General features: G+C 32.2%; 1 pseudogene; it reads right to left on the bottom strand.

The window, feature by feature from the left end:
- Positions 1–968: 968 nt before the first annotated feature.
- On the bottom strand, positions 969–4104 carry LOC114074856 (annotated as a pseudogene).
- Between the last annotated feature and the right edge of the window lie 4437 nt (positions 4105–8541).

The following is an 8541-nucleotide window of genomic DNA, read 5'->3' as shown; positions in this document are numbered from 1 at the left end:
TATTTGACCAAATACATATGCAGGTCCTTAAAGTTGTTCGATTTTTCCCCACCATGTACCTCAACTAACCCAGATTCCTATTGAATCCTTGAACCCCCAATAATTTGATCCTTTTAAATATTCTTGGCTGATGTGTAGCCAAACGTAATCTCACGTCCTTTAAGCGCGTGCAGACGCTTTAAAAGCGCTGATGTGGATCTTGAACCACCCACCAACGGTCTTCTTCCCCCTTTTAACTCTAATTTCGCCCATTCTTCTCTTATTTCTCCTCTTTTGTTTCTCTTCATCATTATTTCTCCTCTTTAGTTCATTATATTATATCTCTTTTTCATTGATTTCTTCTTAATCATCAAGTTCCAAAGTCAAATTTATCTTCTTCATTGATTTCTTCTTCTTCAACTGCGAAGGTGCTATGTCAATCTGGGAACCTTGTGGAAATGAAGACCTTATGGACGCAATCCAATCCTGGATGTAGGTTCTTTTGTTGCAAAACTTCAAAGGTAATTCAAATTCATTTTTTTGTCCAATATAGTAAAGAATCACCTTATTTATGATTCAATTTTTTCTTTAATTTTGTAGGCACGAGGTGGATGTGAATATTTCCGATGGTATGATGATGAAATGCTGGCTCAAGCTAGGAGGGTGATATGAGATTTGTTGAAAAAAGTCAAAACATATGAATTGGAGAGGAATCAATCAAGAAAAGTATGGATGATATGCATTGTCGTAGGAGTGATATTGGCTACTTGGATTTGTGTAACAAAATGATCTTAGTTGGTTCATTTCTCTTCTACTAGATTACTTCATAAAAACATGTATGGTAGATTGTAGTGTTCTTTATGAGGACAATTTTGATCGATTTTTCTATTGTAAATGCCTTGTGTTTTTATTGTAATGATTTAATTGAAGGAATGAAGATAATTTGTGCATCAAAAGCAGTAAAAATTGATCATTCATACCATTAATTTGCTTTAGTGAGCTTCAATCAAACATAAGTTAATGTACTTAAAAACACCAAAAGACATTTCAAAGCAGTCAATACAAGTTTTTGGTGCTTATTACACAACCAAAAAGTGACATTTCAAAGCAGTCAATACAAGTTTCTGCTGCTGATTACACAACCAAAAAGTGATTTTTCTACAGAAATTAGGCATTCTTTGGTGCACTAGATGTACCACGTTTGTTTTTTCTTGACTGAGTGATTCGTTGCAACTGTGAACCTGTGACAGCATCTCCACCATTCCACTTGAGTCCTCGAGGCTTATTACCAATATCAATATTTGTTGGAGATGCATCCTTATAATCTCTCGGATTGATAGCTCTTTCTCCCGAAGTACCAGCCTGCATAGAAATGTCTTAAAAGAGACTTTATATAGTAGAGTAAGAAATGAACAAAATTATGTATACACTTACATTAAAGGTTTGACTACCACTTGCATTTGTATAGATGTCAAATCCTATAGTCTTGGTCCTCTTTTGTCTTCCTGTTGATATTGAAGCTTCCACAACCCTTGGTTGATCAGGTTGCTGACTTGATACACCTCCAATCCCTCTACCAGTGCCTCTTCCAGTTCCTCTGCCAGTTCTCTCCCAGTGCCTCTATTAGTGCCTCTTCCAGTTCCTCTGCATGTGCCTCTGCTTTTAGCAAGTTGTTGCTTTCTTCTAACAACTGAAGAATCAAACACATATAGAACTGTCTTAATGATTGAATACTGGTGGCTGACTTGAGCTTGATGGTCTACTAAAAAGTGGTGGCTAGCTTGAGTTTGATGGTTGGCTAAACAATGGTGGCTGACTTGAACTTGATGGTCCACTAAAAAGTGGTGCTGGCTTGAGCTTGATGGTTGGCTAAACAATGGTGGCTGGCTTGAGCTTGATGGTTGGTTAAACATTGGTGCTGGCTTGAGCTTGGTTGCCTGTTTGGGTAGCCTCCAGGTTGTCCATCCTAGCCTATTAATACAATAATAATAATTGATTATTGCAAATAATTGAAGCTTATTGTAGATGTATTAGAAGAGAATAATAACTTACCAATGTTGGACAAGCTTTTTTGTTGTGGCCTACTTGATGACACAGGGAGCAGGTCATTTTTCTCCTCTTTGGACAACTTTCCATACTTTTTCCTATACCAATGTACCACTTCATGTTCAGGTTCTATGCCTTTGTGCTGATATGCAAGCACAACGTGTTGAAATTGTATGCCCCTCAATTGCCATGTTCTATATGTACATGTCTTCTTCCTTATATCAACAATATGTGTGTACTGACCATCTAAGGTTTCATACCCAATATCACCATTGAATCTAACTTCACAAAATCTAGCAAGATCTTTGTTCTCTTCAAGTACTAATCTAGCCATAAAAGAGATCTGAGATTCAAGTTTCAACAATTGCCTCATTGCAATATTTCTCTCCATTATTTTGTGCCTAATCTTCTCTAACATAGTTATGATAGCCTTATGTCTAGCAACTAGTATCCAAGAATTAAAAATTTCACACATTGTTTTTAACAATGTCACACTTAGAATGCTCTTTAAAATATGCTTTGCCCCAAGTAGTTTTTTTCATAATGCAACAAGTCCTCACAAATTTTATTACCTAATTTGTTGAGTTTATCCATCTCATCTTCAAATTTCACTTCAAAACATGACTTAGCACATCTCCATAATTGTTTCCTTCTTTCTTCACCACTCCTTAATTGATGCCAGTTGGACCAGATATGTCTAGCACACCTCCTCTGCTCACTATCTGGTAGCAACTCACATAAAGCTGGTACAAGGCCCTATATAAACAGTTGTAGCACAAACATTAAAACGTATTAGCAACACAAGAAAATAAAAAATAAAAGATCAAGCTACAATACAAAAACCATCTAACCTTCTGCATATCTGACATAACAATCAGTCCATGTCCTGTGACTAAGTTTAGATCTTCTATCAAGTACTTAAAAAAAACTCCAACTGTGTTTTGTCTCTGTGTCAACAACATCCCATGCGATTGGAAACATCTGTTAATTTCCATTTCTACCAACAACAATCAACAATTCTCCCTTGCAAGAACCATTTAGAAAGCATCCATCAAAACCATTAATTTTTCTGCATCCTTCCAACCAGCCCATCTTCAATGCATCAAAGCAAACATAGAAGTAACAAACAAAGTTTTTCCTGGCTGAGACTCTCTATCTGTCCTCACCCAATAGGAAGTACCAGGATTAGTATGCTTAATCATGTTTGCATAATCACACAATCTTAAAAATTTCATCTTCCAATCACCTAAGAACTCCTTGATAATCCTCTTTTTTGCCCTATGACAAATAGTTCTTCCAACATACAACCTAAATTTTTTTCTCACCAATTCCTGAATTTTCCATAATCTTATATATGGTGGACATGTAATTTCATCCTTGAACTTTTCTGCAACAAACTTAGATGTACACAACTTGTTCTTGGTTGATTGAGGACATACATGCACATCATAATAATTTTTGACAATAAAATCATCAGAATCCTTATCTATACTAGCAAACAACAACCATTTACATTTCTTGTCCTCACATCTAACTCTAACTCTTTTTTTGTCATTAGGCTTCAACTTTAACCTAGTTTTATATTCACAAGAATAGTCTGCAATAACTTTTGTAAATTGTTCAGCACTTTCAAATACCATACCAAGCTAAAAAAATTGCTAGAACACAATAAGGATCAAATCTTACCTTTTTACTTTTTCTTCTTTTTGGTAAATCAACACCCTTTACAAATTCTGGATCCAATTCATCCTTGTTGTCTTCACTTTCCAATTCTGAGCTATATATATATTGCTCATCACCCCCTAGTCTTCCAGTGTATCTAGCAGTCTTATTCTTTCCTATGTCTTCAAAGCCACTATCAATACCAGGTATTCGAAACTTTATTTCCTCAGTTTGAGTAGGTTTTTTCTTTTTCATTTTGTTTCTCCTTTCATTTCTAAGAGATCTCATCATCAACCTCAGAGTCATCCACATCAGGAATAACATCCTCTTGAGAGTCATCACTGCTTTCTTGATTTGATTCAGTCCATTCCACTTCTAGATCTGATATATCCCTGTCTTAACTTCCACATTAATATTTTCAGATTCAGCCTCATGATTCAACCCTTCACTTGCAGTCATATTTATATCTTCTAAATCTTCTTCAACTACAGACCCACAAAGCAAACCAGTTGTGACCATTTCTACATCATCCACCACATGCTTCACATAAAGATCTAAAAAAGTCACCATCCTTTAGGTCTTTGATAAGATTTAGTAAAGTGAAATTAGTGTCCACCTCAATAAAGCCATTTTCTGTGGGGTCTTTAACACATAACCCACCAACAGTAATATACCCTAATTATTTAGTGTAAAAAAGTAACTCAATTATTAAGAAGTGATCCTTGTCGATATTAACATATTCCACCTCGTTTTCCCCTTTATAAGTAATTCCATTTTTGTCCTGAATAAACTAACCACCATGATAAAAACAAGTTATAATAACGGCGTCCATAAGATTCCCTGAAACAAGGCTCCAAAATTTTCTGACACGTTATGAACAATAAAAACCAAAAAATTCTAACTTTATCCAAATATTAACAACAACAACCACATTAATACTAAAATCCAATATATATCAATAAAAAACACAGGCCAAACACAGATATTAACAGCACACCACTATAAAAATTATATAGAAATTAGGGAGTGAACTTACCTAACACTCGTCAACTCGAAAATCGTGATTGAACTCCAAAATCGTCTGCAATCTTCAATGATTCCTTCAACAAAATACTCGAAATCACTTTAAAATCTAGAATTTTAGCTGTAAAAGTCATTGAAAGAGAGTGATTCTTAGGGTTTTCTCGTCTAGAATCGGGTTAGAAGTGTTTTGGGGGGATTGGTTTTTAGGTTTGAGGATTTAATATGTGGCATTGATGTGTAATTGGATTGAAGTATATTGGTCGAAATTTCCACGTGGGGAAGGTTCATCTCATGCGCCCAATAACCAAAAATAATTTGTTGAAATTTGGCTCCAAATCAGCCAATAATATTTAAAAGGATCAAATTGTTGGGAATTCAAGGATTCAATAGGAATCCGGGTTAGTTGAGGTACCTGGGAAAAAAACTAAAAAACTTTAGGGACCTGCATATGTATTTGGGCTTTTTCATTTTTATGTGTTGCAATAACTAGATTACTATTTAATCATTTCGTCTCTCTCTTTTCTTTTCTTTTTCTGATATTCATGTGTTTGATTTTATATAACACCAAGTTTGCAAGATTACCAACCTTAACTTACACAACTTTTTTTGTTCTTGATTTTTATTTTATAGCATAAAGAAATTAAGTCAATAATATATGAAACATATTATTTATAACACAAAATTTATGTTAAGCATTTTAGATAAGCGTGCAACGCACAATATCAAAACTCAGTATATGCATCGTAAGAATTTTAGAAATTTCATAGTGTAAGGAGCAAATTACATATTTTTTCTATTTTTTTTTCAATTTACAAAAATCAATTGAAATTGTTGTCATCTAGATACATTTGATTCGTCCGGATACACCACATTTGATACACTATACACTTGGTTTGTTGAGATTAAAAATGAAATTAAATATAAAATTAAATGTCAATTCCCCAAATCATGCAAGTCAAATTGATGTCAATCTCTTTCAAATAACAAGTTCAAACAATTCAAAATTTATTTTCTCTAATCTCTCCCAAATTTTAACAAATTAAAAAGAAGTCGATAATTTTATATAGTTATGTATCATATAAAGAAACTATGAATATGATATACAATTATTTATTTATAAAACATTGTTGAAGATACTTAACAACATCTGATACATAACTATATGTTATATATATAACTTTGTTATATGTCATATGCACGACTATGAGTATGATACAAATTGATTTTGTTATAAAACATTAGTGTTTATGTATGAGTGGTAATATTTGAATAGCGTCTATAGATATATAGTCTTCTAATAGTTGAATAAGGCAAAGTGTATGTGTCAATAATAAAAGATAACGAAATTTGTAATAGTTGTGAATCCAATACATAACTATGAACATGATACATACTAATTTGTGTTTCAATAAATTAGGGTTATATATCAAAACTAATACTTGAAAACGATATATTGTACATGATAAGATTGTAATATATCATAAAGGTGGAACGAACGAATTGTACATTAATTTAAGAATCAAAATCAACTTAAAAGATCTAGTGAAAGCAACAAAAAATTAATTTTTTTTAACAATTTGATATGCTAAAAACAAAAAAATTAAAAAATAATCCTTCCGCACTTTCTCCTTTGCTCTGTATCAACTATTGTAGCTTTATTTCACTTTGAACAATGGTGTTACTCATTGATCACGACCCAAAATCCTTACCAAAGACACCAATAACTCTTGATAAAATTGTATTGTATCCTCATGTTAAAACAAATACATTGTACATTATTTTAAGAAACAAAAATAACTAGCCAGATACATTTAAAAACTAAACCCATATGTATTAGAAAAAAATGAACAACCAAAAAAAAAAAGAAGAAGTCAACATCTAATCTGATGAAAGTAAAAAAAAAAATCTTTTGCTCTGCATCAGTTTTCGTACCTTTTTTTTCCACTTTTAACAATGACGTCATCCATGCATTTCGCCCCAAAGTTTTTATTGGAGCCACCAATATTTCAACATTTTTTTTGTCTTTTTTGGACCTTTTATTCACAATCAATTTTGAAATTGAAGACGCATCATTCTTCGATTAAATTTGTAGATGAAAAAGCTAAAGAAAATTATATAAAATTCGATACCCAATGAAGTGGAAAGAAAAAAAGTGAATGAAGTAGAAAATGAAGAAGAACCACCTCTTTAGTAACTTGCAATTATAAATCTTGAAAGAGAAAAAATTTGAAATTCATAAATAGAGTGATGAAGACAATTGGTGATATCATAGAATGATTTTAAGCGTGAAAAAAGAAACAAAATCTTGAGTTGTTAACTTACAGTGGTATATCCAAAAAAGTGATAGAAATTGTGGATTAGAGGAATTTTTGTAATTTCTTAGAATGTTAGGGAATAATAGAAAATGGAGTAAGCAAAGATGTGTAGTTAGGTAATTCTCCCATAATATAATTTGATTTATTAATAAGTCTAATAATATGAATTTAATTGAAGTCTAATTTCATTGGGTTAATCGGTCAACTTGACCATAAATGATGATCCCACATTGTTAAGCCTAATGTGTCATCTTATTTTAGAGACTCAATGTGATATTATGGCTTGGTAAGTTGAACGAAGAAACCAACAAAATCATGTCACACGTCAAATGACATGTCATCCCTAGCCAAATCAAAAGACCAATAAAAATGTGCCACATGTGCACAAATGACACATCCCAACCTATTTAACATAGTCATTTCACTTAAATATGATTGAACACAAAAAATACTTTCTCATCACAACTCTTACATTCTACAACTATAAATAGGAATTCTCATAATTTAGAAATATACAAGAATTCTAATTAAAAGCTAAAAAGAGCTCGTGGATTAATCACCGTAGATTTCTCAAAAAGCTACAAATTTGACCTAGCATGCTATGTCATTTGACACGTGGTACCAAATTGAGCTTCTTTTTAGCTTCTTCATAGAATTTTAGTGTCTTTTTTTTTGGATTATGAGGATTTCTATTTACAATTGTTGATTGAAAGAGTAGGGATGAAGACACTCTTCCCTTAGTCAATCAAATTTAATTGACATGCCGATATTTGATTGGGTTGGAACATGTCAGTTATGCACATATGACACATTTTTATTGACTTTCTGATTGACTAGCCATGTCATGTCATTTGACTTGTGACATGATTCTATTGACTTTTTTCGATTAACTTAACATACCATATCATTTAACATGTGACACCAAATTAGGCCTCTAAAATAACATGACATATTAGGCTCATCAATGTGGGATCACCCTTTGTATTCCCATTTGACATACTAGCCAAATAGAAGTGGACTCAATCAAATCTCACCGTGTATAAATAATGAGATGAATTACTCCAAACATAACAATCAATTAGATATAATTTTTTTGTTTCATCACTCTTTTAAGATGTATATTTGCCTAATTGTGTAGACCTTTTTTTAAAGAAAAAAATTCAAGTCTAAGGTCCATTTCATCTTGAACCCTAAATTCAAGCAATGTATCAAGATGACTTAACTTTCCTATCGTACTCAAGACAAGTGAGAAAATGCCACATGTAATATGACAAAAGTTTGATCAAATTCAAATATTACCAACTCTCTAAATTTTACCATCAACACTTAAAGATTAGTAGTAACGAACAATACTCTACTAAAGTGATATTGTAATTACACAGTAAATTACTTTACTAAACGAATATAAAAATCTTTAATTCTACATATATTTTTTCGGCCTTCAATTTTGAGATTGTAAATTCGAAAGCCCTTAAAAAAATATATATATACACTTAAAAGAAAAAGAAAAGAAGGT

This window comes from Solanum pennellii, chromosome 11 (assembly GCF_001406875.1).
Source record: "Solanum pennellii chromosome 11, SPENNV200".
NCBI lineage: Eukaryota > Viridiplantae > Streptophyta > Magnoliopsida > Solanales > Solanaceae > Solanum > Solanum pennellii.
This window is presented reverse-complemented; position numbering and strand designations above follow the sequence as displayed.